The sequence below is a fragment of the Chenopodium quinoa genome, unplaced genomic scaffold, assembly GCF_001683475.1.
Source record: "Chenopodium quinoa cultivar QQ74 unplaced genomic scaffold, ASM168347v1, whole genome shotgun sequence".
NCBI classification, from domain to species: domain Eukaryota; kingdom Viridiplantae; phylum Streptophyta; class Magnoliopsida; order Caryophyllales; family Amaranthaceae; genus Chenopodium; species Chenopodium quinoa.
Genome location: NW_018743197.1, coordinates 730,178 through 745,356, shown reverse-complemented (window position 1 = coordinate 745,356; position 15,179 = coordinate 730,178).

Genomic DNA, 15,179 nt, shown 5'->3' with positions numbered 1-15,179 from the left:
ACTAGGCAATCTTTTCTCAGGTGCGGGATTTTGAATAGTTCTAATGGGAGTAATGATGAGTCCCTTGGCATGGAGTCGGTCGAAGGAAGTATCATAGCTCATCCCAATAGAAGTGAAATATTTCTTTAGTTGCTTTTTAGACCCTTGATTTTCCATGGCTAAGACTTCATTGAGATCAAAGGTACTAACATTGTTACTAGAGTGGGCATTTTCGAAAGAAGAAGGATTGTCGTTCTTCATTCCTTTCTAGCCACTGTTGTTGCTATCATTAGTAGCTTTTTGCTTTGCAAGGTCATCTTCGATTTCAATACCTATGTCATAGACGGTTTTGAAAGTATTCAAGTTGTGTTGATGTTTCAAATGCTTCAAATACTTGTCTTGAAGGTTCTTGATGAACATCTTTACAGACTCCTTTTCAGTAGGGACCTCGACCATATTAGGCTATTAGCGGAAGTTTCCCTCCACTTGTTAAAGAAAGAAGTGAACCCTTCATTTTTCTTTTGCTTTAGCATATCAAGTTGTCTATGGTCTGTTTCAACTTGAATGTTGCACTTGTATCAATCAATGAAAGCGTTTACTATTCCATCCCAAGTAGAGGTCTTCTCTTTATCAAGAGAAAATAACCAATGTTCACAAACGGTTTCAAGAGATAGTGAGAACAAAGAGTGAAAAATATTCCTATCAATCCCCTTAATGTTCATTATAGTTTCAAAAACCCTTAAGTGAAAATAAGGATTGTCCGTTGGCTTGAACTTAGGGATGTCATTGGCATTGAAATTCTACACAAGAAGTTCCTTGTTCACTAAGACCCCTTATGAACTAATGCCCTGGAACCTATAGTCATTGGATAGTTTGCTCAAGCTTTCTTACATGAGCTCCATTTGTTGTTTCTTCACATGGTCATTGATTTAAAGGGTCATAGCCTTCACAAATTCAGTTACGTTAGCCACGTCCTTCCTAAGTTCATTGACTTCTTGAGTTGCCATTATCTTCTTAGCTTTTCTTTTCCGACTAATTGGTTTGTCAAAAAGCAGTACTTGAACAAAGATGTAGTCCTTGATTAATCTCCCTTCTCTCCTTGACCAAGTGTTGTAGAAAATAAAATCGGGGATACTTATTTTTTAATTTTTTTTTACTCAAGCTCTATTCAATATGCAATAGATGGGAAAGAGTTTGGAAGAAAAGAAGAAGGATGATATAGGTGAAAGAGGAATAGAGTGGACCCCTCAACTCAATTGAGGGAAATAACGACTCATGCATGAGCTTAAGACATGGTCATGGTGGCATATTCACAAAGTGTGTGCTAAGATTAATTAGTGTAAGTGTCATGTTTGACTCGTGTCATGACCATGTGACTAGACTATGTGGCTCGACTTAAACAAAGACTAAGCTAAGACTTCACATATGCGCATTAAACTGGACATGCTATAGTATGTTAGTCATAACTTTTTATTTGTTACTCCGAATCGAACGAAACCAACGCCAAATGAAAGATAAAACTCGGGGATACAGATCCATATGTTGTACGATTCGTAACTCTTCCTATAACTCCAGATATGACCAAAATAAGTTAACGCTTGTGTAGTATACGAGAATAAAAAATCGGGTTAACTCAAAAGAACTATGACTTGATTTTAGACATATTTATTAGCCAAATTAATCAACTAATTAATTAAGTAAACTCTTTTAGTCCTTGTTTGTTTATTTAAACATATTCATAATTACAAGTCAAACCAAACGTTTAGTTTAATCACATGTAAGTATGCACAATCAAATAATGCACAAGTAGTCAAGTAGTCACAACATGATGCAATGAGTTTGCAACCTAACCATGGCTTTAGTTCTCTAAAGTTCAGGATATGGGTTAGTCAAAAAGGGTCCATGGTTATGAGTCCGGATGCACCGCGCGGAAGCCTTACCTTTGGAAGGGTTGGTGCGAGTGGATGGGACCCCGCAAGTTAAACTTGCTTCCACGGTTTGGTAAATTCACAAACTCGGATGTACCCGTTGTTGCCATGAGCGTTTGATTGGGTAGATAGAGCGTGAATTCCCAAAGGGTTATGGCCATATGTAGAAAACATATGGGTTTTAGAAAAAAGGGAAAAACTCAATCAGAAAGTAAAACCGAGCAAACAGTACTAGAAAACTAGTGGAAACAAGAAGGTAGATTTCTGACTCGGTTTTGGAAGAATTCAACGCGAGAAAATAGTGTATGTCGCCAAACGATGCCCCTGTTACCAGACGACAAGTACTGTGGCCAAACGACAGAGCCATGGCTCGGCGATGATGGTGTTTTCTCAACGTTATTTCCTAATGTAGGCGTCGCTCAAAGTGCGCCTACGTTAAGCATGTGGTGAATATGCTTGGCACTAAAAAGTGGGAATTGACATAATACAATTAGGGACAAGGATAGTAGGGACCCGCCAAGAAGTTTTTAAGGAACTTGTAAACCGTTCACGGATCATTTAAGGCAACCACGATTAAGGGACAACGATAGACAATAACAATTGACCCGTGAAGGTTACACCCCATTCTAAATCAATGAGATTACTAACTCCATATGGTTCGGAACCATAAAAGGAGGATCGAAGATCATGGTACGAAGTGAGTCATGGAGTCACATTCGCCCGTATTGGCCTCTACTCGATTCTTATGATTTAAATTGATTCTTGCGATCTCAAAGGCATGCAAACAACGATTCAATTTGCTCCAAACTAACATTTGACTAAATTGGTTGAATATTAATGCAACACATAATTCTAAAATATTAGTGATCACTTGAATTAGTAACAAGATTAAAAAGGAACCTAAACCGGTTGTCCAAATTATCTTATTAGGCGTGATTTTCAATTAATATTCCCTTTAACATGTATTATGGTGATCAAAAATAATAATAGAATAAACATTTTATTGGAAGCAATTTAACAACAATAGCGTTAGTCAAATCAAATATAAACCCTAATCATGATACTAGCAATAAAAAAATAATAAGGATAATTAAGTGATTAATTACTCACTTTCCGCGTTTCCTTGAATTGCTACATCATGAATAAACTTTTACTAACTTCAATAAAAATAAATCAAATAGAAATTAATATAGAGTAGAGTTGATTTGGTCCAAACCCTCAGTTAATTATACCTTTCACGCCTTGGTTTAAATATAGAACTTTAGGTATTGTATGAACCCCTTGGAGTGCTTAAAAAAGGAATGATGTAGTTAGGAATTGGAAGGCTAGTGTTTAAGCTAAAGAGGGAGAAGAGAATTATTTGATGATCAAGCTTGTTGATGATTGAAAAAGGGGTGATATGACCTCTATCTATAACGAAAAAGAAGGGTCGAAGAATTAAGATAAAATCCGAATTTAATCAGAATAAAACCCGATAGATAGCAATTTTTGCAAATTTTGTTTTTACCATATCTTTTGATCCAGAAATCGGAATAAGATAAATAATATGTCTTTGGAAATCTGTTGAAGTATACTTTCTAATTCAATTAGAATCAGATTAAAATATTTTGTAGAATTAAAGATATGGCTAAAATAGTGAGACGATGTCAGTTTTGGATAGACTTTGGTATTTCAATCATATAATTTTCGTTATAGTTAGGAATTAATATTATAAAATATCATTGGAAATATAATTTCAAGGGCTATCCAATCATTTAAGATTTGGATTAAAAAAAATGAGGCAAAAAAATAATATATGACTATCTTTTAACGTTTTTCAATTCGAATAGATTTAGGATTTTCAAAAAGAAAAGTTTTATTCAATTTCAAACTCTTTAATCTTATCTTTTCAAAAAGGATAATTAAGATATTTTAGAAACTTATAGAAGCTTCCAATTAATCCTAATTGGTTTAGGAATGGGATTAAATCATTTTGACCCTCCACATGATCATTAGGTCGTACTTAAGGTGGGATTAGGTTCAGTTTGAGCTCAGTTTAGTATTTTGGTCATAACTGATTCATTATAACTCGGATTTGGGCTTATAATAAATCGTTGCAAATATCTTTGTAAGCCCCATCCTACTATTAAATCATTGGACTCATATTATGGACCAAAATAAACTAGACTAAACGTTTTTATAAAAAGGACACGAAATGAATGATTTTAAAGGACACAAAATGAATTATTTTGGGTTTAAAAGCACGAAAAGAGGAAATTAAGCTATGGTTTGGGAAAATAGGATAGGAATTAAGTTGGTTTATAAAATGTATAGGGATTTGAATATGGATTTAAGCAATCCAAGATTAAATACTCAACCCGACCAATAATGGCGGTGAAAGGTTAGTTGTTCATCATCGGGTTTGGTGGGAGACATTTTAGGTGTCTACAGAAGCCCCCACTTTGACTGAGTTTGTAGAAACGTGAGTTTCATAAACATAGTCAAAGTAGTCGATAGGGACGGAGAATGATTTAAGACGTTCTGCGATCCTAAATCACTCTGTATACGCCAATACCTGCAGAAAAAATATTAGTTCTACAGATAAAAGAGTAAAGGGATAGAATGCTTATCTGACACCAGTGTATCGGTGATAAATGAGTTTGGTAGCTTCCTATGCTTGAAGGAATCCACCGGATGGCGTTTTGTTGAGATACTTTCCATTCTTGAGGAAAGTCGACAGATGAGTTTGGTACCTTTATATGCTTGAAGAAATCTACCGGATGATACTTACCGTGCTTGAGGAAAGTCGACATATGAATTTGGAGGCTTTCGATGCTTGAAGAAATCCACCGGATAATACTTTCTATACTTGAGGAAAGTCGACATATGAATTTGGCGGTTTTCTATGCCTAAAGAAATCCACCGGATAATAGTTTCCATGCTTGAGGAAAGTCGACAGATGAGTTTGGTAGCTTTCTATGCTTGAAGAAATCTACCGGATGATACTTTCCATGCTTGAGGAAAGTCGACATATGAATTTGACGGGTTTCTATGCTTGAAGAAATCCACCGGATAATGATCGGGATAGAATAGGTCGTTATGCTACCACCCCTAACCAAATTAACAATTTATAATACCTAAACTTACACTAAACTAGTTAGTGGCAAGTAAAGGGTCGAACCCAAAAGGACTAAGTGTATCAATTTGTGATAATTAGACTACTAGGAAAGCTTGTGAGATAGAGAGAGGTTCAACTAAGAACAAATAACAAAAACTAGGGAAAGTGGAATCCAATTACATCAATACATTCAATAACATCATACAATTAGATGATAATGACCTTGATTAGGAACAATCAACACATTTAACTCACTCTCGCGCAATTAAGCATGTTAATTATCCTACTAAACTAATTCACTCTCGTGCAACTAGCCTAGAAAAGGTATGGAAGAAATTAGGGCTCTCAACCAACTCACTTTCGCACAATCGATTGAAAGCACAATTAAGAACATAGAATCAATTAGCTAGAAAGATTCTAATACATAAAAGCATCATCCATACACAATAATCAAGAAACAATTCCATACTAATCACAATCAATCATTCAATTTATTAACATAACCTTCATCCATTTCCCTAGAACAAAATCTAAGCTAACATAATGAAGAAAGACATGGAAAACAAGGTAAAATAAGAATAAAAACAAGATTAAACAAATAAACTAATTAATCTACTCAAATCAATAAACAAAAAGCAAAAACTAAGAATTAAGCAAGAAATAAAGATGAGAGAAAGTTAGAAAATGCTCATTGAATAGATGAGAAGAAGTTCCACAAAGTTGCTTCTTCAACCTCTCAAAAACTCCATGGAAATCCAAGCTTTCTCTCTCTACACTACTCCTAACCCTAAGAGAGAGAAAATAAAGGCTAAACTAATCTAATCTATCTAAAATTAAAATGTTGATTGATAGTTATTAGAAAATAACCCAAAGAGGGTATTTATAATACAAGCTAAAAATAACATAAAAGAAAAAGAAAAGAAATAAAACTAAACTAAAAACAATTAAAATACTAAACTAAAAACCAAAAGAAAAACAAAACTAAAAATAAAATAAAATAAAAGGAAAATGAAAATGAAAAGGAAAATGAAAAGGAAAATGAAAAACCCCCAAAACCCCACTAAATCGTCCAAAACCCACGAAAATCAAATCAGACTCCCCTTTCATCTTCTCTTTCGAATTCCCCTGCTCCAATTCAAGCACCATCAGCCATCATCCCCAAACAACCATCATCACCGTTCATCAGCATCGTCGTCATCTAGCATCCAAAATCATGGCCGTCCAATTCTCATTAAAAATCACGTGAAAAGCTCGTGATTGACCCATAATTGCGCGCCCGCACAAAAGACGCACAGCAAGTCGCGCAAAGCTTCTGCCTCAACTCGATTATGGACTCAATTTCGTGCGCTTTCTGACAGGGCTGTGCGCCTGCATTTGAGGCTTGAGATTGTATGAGTTGCGCGGCTATGAGGTAAGTAATTTGGTGGTGATTTGGGTGGTTGTTGTTGATTGGAGGTGGCTGACGGTGGTCTTAGTTAGAGTGGAGTGCCGGTGCGGTTGTGGTGGATTGATAGGTGGTGTTGGTGGTTTAATTGGTTGTTGTGGGGGTCGAATTGAGGTGGTAATTGCTGGCGGTTTGGTGGTGAAATGGGAGGTGACGGTGGTGTTGGTGGTTTAATTGGTGTTTGTTTGGTGTGTGGAGGAGGTCGGTTTGCGCGGCTGCCAATTTGGGATGCTGAAGGAGGCATGACTGGTGCGGGTTTTGGGTGGCGCTGCTGGTTGTTGTCGGTGGTTCAAGTGGTTTGGTGAATTGTGTGAAGGTGAGAAGAGGAGAGGGAAAACAGGGGATAGGAGTGGTTGCTGCCTTGAGTGGTGTGTGTGTGTGGTGGAGGTTAAGAAAATGGGTGGTAATGGTTAAGGTGATAGCAAGAGGGCAGCAGTGGTGCTTGTGCATTGTGCCTCGAACCTTGGACCTCCGAACGCGAATATGACTTTGAAACCCGGAACACCTACAACCAAAAACACGAGGGTGAATTGGAAGATAAAATAAAATAAAATAAAATAATAAAAATAAAGTAAAATAAAATAAAATAAAATGCTAAAACTAAAGAAATAATAAAATAAAATAAAATAAAATAAAATAAAACAAACTAGAAACTAAAAGAAAATAAATAAAATGAGAGAAGAGGGAAATTATTAACTAAAACTACAAAAATAAACTAAAAACTAATAAAAACTACTAAAATACTCAAAATAAAGATAAAAGACGAGAATAAGCAAATAAAAGAAATAAAGGACAAATAGGGTTAAATTATTGGAAAATAAGCCGGAAAACGACTCAATAAACACCCTAAAAGTGACATAAAAGTCACTTATCAAACTCCCCCAAGCTAAACTTTTGCTCGTCCTCGAGCAAATTAACATGAAACACGAGAGAAGGAGAATGATTTATTCAAGCAAATTTAAGACACTAAAGGAGACAAGAATGTACACTAACTCACTTTCATAGGAATAACGGTCAATTTTAGCAACTAAAGACAAGCCCTTTAAACCCCTAGATCGCCCTAGAGGACGAGTGTGCTCTCGTGAGGGTGTCCTAAGAGTTTAACCCACAACTCTAAACAAAAACCAAGGCAAGGCAATAAAAAGAAAAGAAAAAGAAACATAACAAGAGAAAGAAAACACAAAGTTCATATTTGGACGAGAGATAGGAACAAGCACCAATGAATGCAAACCTTTCTAAATAGACAAATGTATGCACGTTCCAAGATGTCAATGGTTGAATGAAACATAACATATGCTAAGCATAGAGAACTAATGGGGACACAATCCACCCTAGCCCCAACCAATCGGGCCGCGTTCTCTCCACTAGCTTCAAATCAACCCTTAAGCTAGCTTCTCATGATTCCTCGAAGGAACCGGAAAAAGATAAAGAAATGAAAAACCTTGAGAAGGTAATCCCGACATCTCAACTATGCATACTCTCTCCATAGGTTTGAAGTCTATCTCCCTCCACCGTTCTTTGACCCAACTCCACTAAAGTCTAAGGGTCTTTTATTGGGTTGTAACGTAAGGCTAAGGGTTAAGGCGGGGTAAAAATTTGAAAATTTTGGTGATATTTCCTAAGTGAAGCAAAAGAGTGGCCTACTCTCAAAAACAAACTCAAGAAATCGCAAAATATCAAACAAAAATACCAATAATGCCATCTCCCCCAAGCTTATTCAACACTAACACAATATATACAAAAACCGAAGTAACGCTCCCCCCCCCCAAGCTTGAACGAAGCATTGTCCTCAATGCTTAAACTAGGGAAGAAAACGAAACCAAACTAAAATATTTTTGTGATTTTTGTTTTGTTTTTTTTTTATCAAGCTCTTATTTGGTGTCCTTGCCTTTTTTTCAACTATGGACGACTTTTTCTTGAAACTTCATTTGATTTTCTTGAATTGCATCTTTCTTCTCAAACTTTTTTGCATTTTCTTTTCAAGCTCAATTTTCAATACCTTACTTAAACCAATTCACAAAATGTCTTGTTCGAATTCAACACTCTTAAAACTTAAACCTCACATGCCAATGCTTCACTAACTAAAAAAGTTGGTAAACATAGGCCATTAGGTTTGTAACGCGGTTTAAACAAGAGCGGGAAACATTAGGCTCAAATTGGTTAATAAGTAGGTTGATGCAAAATAGAAAACCAAATTTGTAACAAAATAAAAAGAAGATAAAGAAAAATGAGAAAAGGTGCCCTTTTCCTCCCCTAGAGTGGCCCGGTCACGATCTTGGGAGCTAGAGGTCAAAACAAGGATTAAGACATGCATAGTCAAGGATCCTAAATAGCCGCTCAACAAGGTGATGAAGGCTAGAATAAATGAAGCTCACAAGGGATTATAACCAAACAAATACCAACCAAGGGTTTCAAATCCACTATAGAGAGCAACTCCATCTTACCACATTCTCGTGAACTAAGGCTTCATGGACCCCTAAAAGTTCTCAACCGACTACCTTAGCATATAGTATCCTAGAGCCAACCAATAACACTCTCAAACCGTGCATACATTTACCACTTAGGAAGAAAAACATTCAAGGATTCAAGTCCCAAAATAGAATGGCCAAAATAAGAACAAACAAAACACATTTTGCCAAAATTACCTTGAAAGTAAACAAAAATCTTTTTGGATTTTTCAAAATAAAAGAAAAGACATGGAAATGCATATACTCAAGTGCATGGCATAAATGAATCACCATCCCACCAAACATGATAGAATACCCTCCCCCAAGCTTGAATGAGACAATATACTCAAACATAAACCAAATAATCCATGGGAGGGGAAAAGAAAGAAATCAATCCAACAAACCAACACACGTCCAACGAGTCACCAACCATTAGAGAAAGAGCTAAGAAAGATATTACCGGAAATAGGTGGGTGTAAATACCCGCAAATGACCCAATTTAACCTTTCAAAGCCGATTTCCTCTTGAATTGAATCTCGATTTCCATATGCTAGAAAAAATAGGAGTCAAACTTTCTTGTTTCTTGATCCAAACCAATGCATAAGTGTATATCAAGTCATGTACCTAACAAAAGGCACACAAACATTTCCATGAGAGAAAATCTAATCTAAAAAGGAAAGAAAATGAAAGCAATAAAACCTCGGGTTACTTCCCGAGAAAGGCTTGTTTAACGTCCAAGCGAGACCGCTCTAGTAAATAATATTGCAACGAACGCAAGAGCTTATCAAATGCACTACTACACATTTCATAGGATGACAAGTAGGCAAATGAAGGAAGGAGGACGTGCAACAAGATTATTGCACGTAAATGAGGAGGAAGATGCCAAAAAAAGAAGAAAAATCAAAAGAAAAATCAAGAAAATAAGAAGAGAAAGAATAAGGGAAATAAGGAAAAGAATAAAAAGGCAAAACCTCCTCAAAATCTTTTTGGGTGGCATAATCACCCAAATCCTCAATAATAGGAGGATGAAAAGGAAAAGTCTCATCAAACAAGAGAGGGTCCTCAATAGGCTCTTTGACAAAAGAAGGGAGGAACATGGGATAGTAGGAGATGTGGTCAAATTTCCTTGAGAAAGGGACATGAGGAAGGGGAGGAGAAACAATGGTCTCACAAAGCCTCACATCACCAATGAGGGCATGAAAATCAATCATAGAATCCTCAAAAGAACACTCATGACTCACATCTCCCTCAAACAAAAACTCTCCAATAGAAACAACCTCATCCTCCTCTCTATCACAACGATAAACAACAACTCCCTCAAGATCCTCAAAGCCTAGAGTCTCTAAACCATGCATGAAAGGATAAAGGTTTCTCTCAAACTCATCCCTTTCCCATGAAGCATTGCCAATGAACTCTCTCAAGAGGCTATAATGTTTTGTTACACCTTCAATGAACATACTAGCCATAACCTCAAATGAGTCCAAAGACTCATGGATAGAAGGGTCATAAACATGCAAGGTAGACTCATCAAGATGGGGAAGGGGGTTGGAAACCTCAAAATCGACATTTTCTTCATTCACAACTCTTCCACCATCACTTAAGGGATTCTCAATCTCTCTTGATTTCTCAAACTCATCATCATCATCCTCATGAACTCCCTCATTCAAACATGAAGATGGCTCACTCACATCCTCACCAAGGGTAGCTCTCAAAGGGGGGGAATAAGGGGAAGGATGACATTCAAGCTCAAATGGGGAATGAAAAGGATCAAAATCCTCAAAAATCCTCTCATCACAGGAAGATCTCCCCTTAAATTCACACCCATGGCCCACATCATCCTCTAAAACACTCTCACACTCCAAATGAGGTGCCTCACGTCCATCTAAATCAAACATAACACTCATCACTTGGGCAAGCCTCACTTCTCTCAACTTTTGTTCCTCTTGAAGCTCTTGGAGTTGTTGGGTGAGATATTGCATTTGAGAGAGAATTTGAGCATCAATGTTATTGGGTTGAGGTTTGTGATCAAGGTCAAATTTCACATCATCAAAATTAGCACAAACCTCATCAAAATGAGCATAAGGGGGAAAGGTGTCAATTTGCATACTTGGATTATCACTAGGCACATAAGAAGTATCAAGAGAATTCATGCAAAAATTAAAAGAATCTTGGCATTGAGAGTCAAAGCAAGAAACATGCGATTCTCTATCTAAAGAATCCTTAGCAAGCCATGTGAAGAAATCCCACGCATCATGCATAGACAAATGACAAAATCTACCATTATTCATGTCATCAACCATTCCCCTAGTATACTCATTCATGCCCTAATAAGCTATAACACAAGCATCATTAAGAGAACACCCATGGTAACTAAGAAAACCATCTAGTCTTTCAAAGTAAGCATAGAAGGGTTCACCATCAAATTGAGGAAAAGATAAGCATGCCATTTTTATACAAAGAACAAAGAAAAGCAAACAAAAATCAAATTATATACAAGAACCTAGCTAATCTAATCAACACAAACTAATGAACGCCTTTGTCCTCGGCAACGGCGCCAAAATTTGAACCGAGATAGAATAGGTCATTATGCTACCACCCCTAACCAAATTAACAATTTTTAATACCTAAACTTACACTAAACTAGTTAGTGGCAAGTAAAGGGTCGAACCTAAAAGGACTAAGTGTATCAATTTGTGCTAATTAGACTACTAGGAAAGCTTGTGAGATAGAGAGAGGTTCAACTAAACACAACTAAGAACAAATAACTAAAACTAGGGAAAGTGGAATCCAATTACATCAATACATTCAATAACACCATACACTTAGATGATAATGACCTTGATTAGGAACAATCAACACATTTAACTCACTCTCGTGCAATTAAGCATGTTAATTATCCTACTAAACTAATTCACTCTCGTGCAACTAGCCTAGCAAAGGTATGGAAGAAATTAGGGCTCTCAACCAACTCACTTTCGCACAATCGATTGAAAGCACAATTAAGAACATAGAATCAATTAGCTAGAAAGATTCTAATACATAAAAGCATCATCCATACACAATAATCAAGAAACAATTCCATACTAATCACAATCAATCATTCAATTTATTAACATAACCTTCATCCATTTTTCTAGAACAAAATCTAAGCTAACATAATGAAGAAAGACATGGAAAACAAGGTAAAATAAGAATAAAAACAAGATTAAACAAATAAACTAATTAATCTACTCAAATCAATAAACAAAAAGCAAAAACTAAGAATTAAGCAAGAAATAAAGATGAGAGAAAGTTAGAAAATGCTCATTGAATAGATGAGAAGAAGTTCCACAAAGTTGCTTCTTCAACCTCTCAAAAACTCCATGGAAATCCAAGCTTTCTCTCTCTACACTACTCCTAACCCTAAGAGAGAGAAAATAAAGGATAAAGTAATCTAATCTATCTAAAATTAAGATGTTGATTGATAGTTATTAGAAAATGACCCAAAGAGGGTATTCATAATACAAGCTAAAAATAATATAAAAGAAAAAGAAAAGAAATAAAACTAAACTAAAAACAATTAAAATACTAAACTAAAAACCAAAAGAAAAACAAAACTAAAAATAAAATAAAATGAAAAGGAAAATGAAAATGAAAAGGAAAATGAAAAACCCCCAAAACCCCACTAAACCGTCCAAAACCCACGAAAATCAAATTAGACTCCCCTTTCATCTTCTCTTTCGAATTCCCCTGCTCCAATTCAAGCACCATCAGCCATCATCCCCAAACAACCATCATCACCGTTCATCAGCATCGTCTTCATCTAGCATCCAAAATCATGGCCGTCCAATTCTCATTAAAAATTACGTGAAAAGCTCGTGATTGACCCACAATTGCGCGCCCGCACAGAAGACGCACAGCAAGTCGCGCAAAGCTTCTGCCTCAACTCGATTTTGGACTCAATTTCGTGCGCTTTCTGACAGGGTTGTGCGCCCGCATTTGAGGCTTGAGATGGTATGAGTTGCGCGGCTATGAGGTAAGTAATTTGGTGGTGATTTGGGTGATTGTTGTTGATTGGAGGTGGCTGACAGTGGTCTTAGTTGGAGTGGAGTGTCGGTGCGGTTATGGTGGGCTGATAGGTGGTGTTGGTGGTTTAATTGGTTGTTGTGGGGGTCGAATTGAGGTGGTAATTGCTGGCGGTTTGGTGGTGAAATGGGAGGTGACGGTGGTGTTGGTGGTTTAATTGGTGTTTGTTTGGTGTGTGGAGGAGGTCGGTTTGCGCGGCTGCCAATTTGGGATGCTGAAGGAGGCATGGCTGGTGCAGGTTTTGGGTGGCGCTGCTGGTTGTTGTTGGTGGTTCAAGTGGTTTGGTGAATTGTGTAAAGGTGAGAAGAGGAGAGGGAAAACAGGGGATTGGAGTGGTTGCTGCCTTGAGTGGTGTGTGTGTGTGGTGGAGGTTAAGAAAATGGGTGGTGATTGTTAAGGTGATAGCAAGAGGGCAGCAGTGGTGCTTGTGCATTGTGCCTCGAACCTTGGACCTCCGAACGCGAATATGACTTTGAAACCCGGAACACCTACAACCAAAAACACGAGGGTGAATTGGAAGATAAAATAAAATAAAATAAAGTAAGAAAAATAAGATAAATAAAGTAAAATAAAATAAAATAAAATGCTAAAACTAAAGAAATAATAAAATAAAATAAAATAAAATAAAACAAACTAGAAACTAAAAGAAAATAAATAAAATGAGAGGAGAGGGAAATTATTAACTAAAACTACAAAAATAAACTAAAAACTAATAAAAACTACTAAAATACTCAAAATAAAGATAAAAGACGAGAATAAGCAAATAAAAGAAATAAAGGACAAATAGGGTTAAATTATTGGAAAATAAGCCGGAAAACGACTCAATAAACACCCTAAAAGTGACATAAAAGTCACTTATCAGATAATACTTTGCATGCTTGAGGAAAGTCGACAGATGATTTTGGCAGCTTTCTATGCTTGAAGAAATCCATCGGTTGAGATACTTTCCATGCTTGAGGAAAGTCGACAGACGATATAATCGTTGACTTCTCTGCCTTGAGAGGTGGTGACGACCGACAATTTTCCATGCTTGATAAAAACTTGTCTAATGAGATTGCAAGTCTCTGTGTATTGAGAACCTTGAGCCGTGAATCGCCTTCCCTTGGGAGATGATCACTAAAATGATGATGGTTTGCTTGTCCCCAAACGTGGGTTGTAGATGGTTCGCTTGTCTCCGAACATGGGCTGTAGATAGCCCGCTTGTCCCAGATGTGGGCTGTAGTTGGTTCGCTTGTCCCCCGACGTGGGCCGTAAAAGGTTCACTTGTCCCCGAACGTGGGACGTAATTGATTTGCTTGTCCCCGAACGTGGGGTGTAGATGGTCCGCTTGTCCCTAGACGTGGGTTGTAGATGGTTCGCTTGTCCCCGAACGTGGGCTGTAAATGGTTCGCTTGTCCCCGAATGTGGGTTGTAGATGGTCCGCTTGTCCCCGGAAGTGGGCTGTAATTGAGACCTACAAAATAATATTTGCCAATGGACTCGTATAGACTATTGTTGACTTGACCAAGCTTGACTTGACATGACATGACGTGTGTATAATTTATGGTTGTGTGTGTATATGGTGTGTGTGTTCAAAACAAGCAACAGAAAATGCAAAAGCAAAAAATTTCCGTCATTTTTGTCATGAGGCGAGTGGAAGTTACCGACTTTCTCCCGAAAAAGGAAGACGTGAAAAATGAAGTTTTGTTTTCGAACTTCCCTCAATTAAAAATTTTTGAAAAAGTTTTTGAACTTCCTCAAAAGAAAAAGATAAAAAAGGGAAGAAGTTTTGAACTTCCTCCTTGAGCAAGACGAAATGAATCGCATGGATTGAATTAATTTCTTGAAGATAATGTATACATGATGCATGTTATTAGGCTAGGAGGCTAAGGACACTTACATCATGTGACACGATAGATTAATGAACTTAGGTCATGGAGCTAAGCATCATATATGGTGTAAAGAAACGATCTTGAACGTCACTTATGTCTGGAAGCTAAGCATGTATATAGATGAAGTGATTATTGTGTATTGCATAATGAATGTTTCTTAGGTCAAGGAGCTAAGAACGATATGCTTTGTATGAGTAAAAATCATTGATATATAAATGTTGCTCGGCACATTATGCGATGCGTGAAACAATGAACATTGCTCAAGTCAGGAAGCTAAGCAAGTATACAATGTTTCTTTTAATGAATGTTATCCTAAAAGACGATGAAACATGTACAGTGTTGAAACAA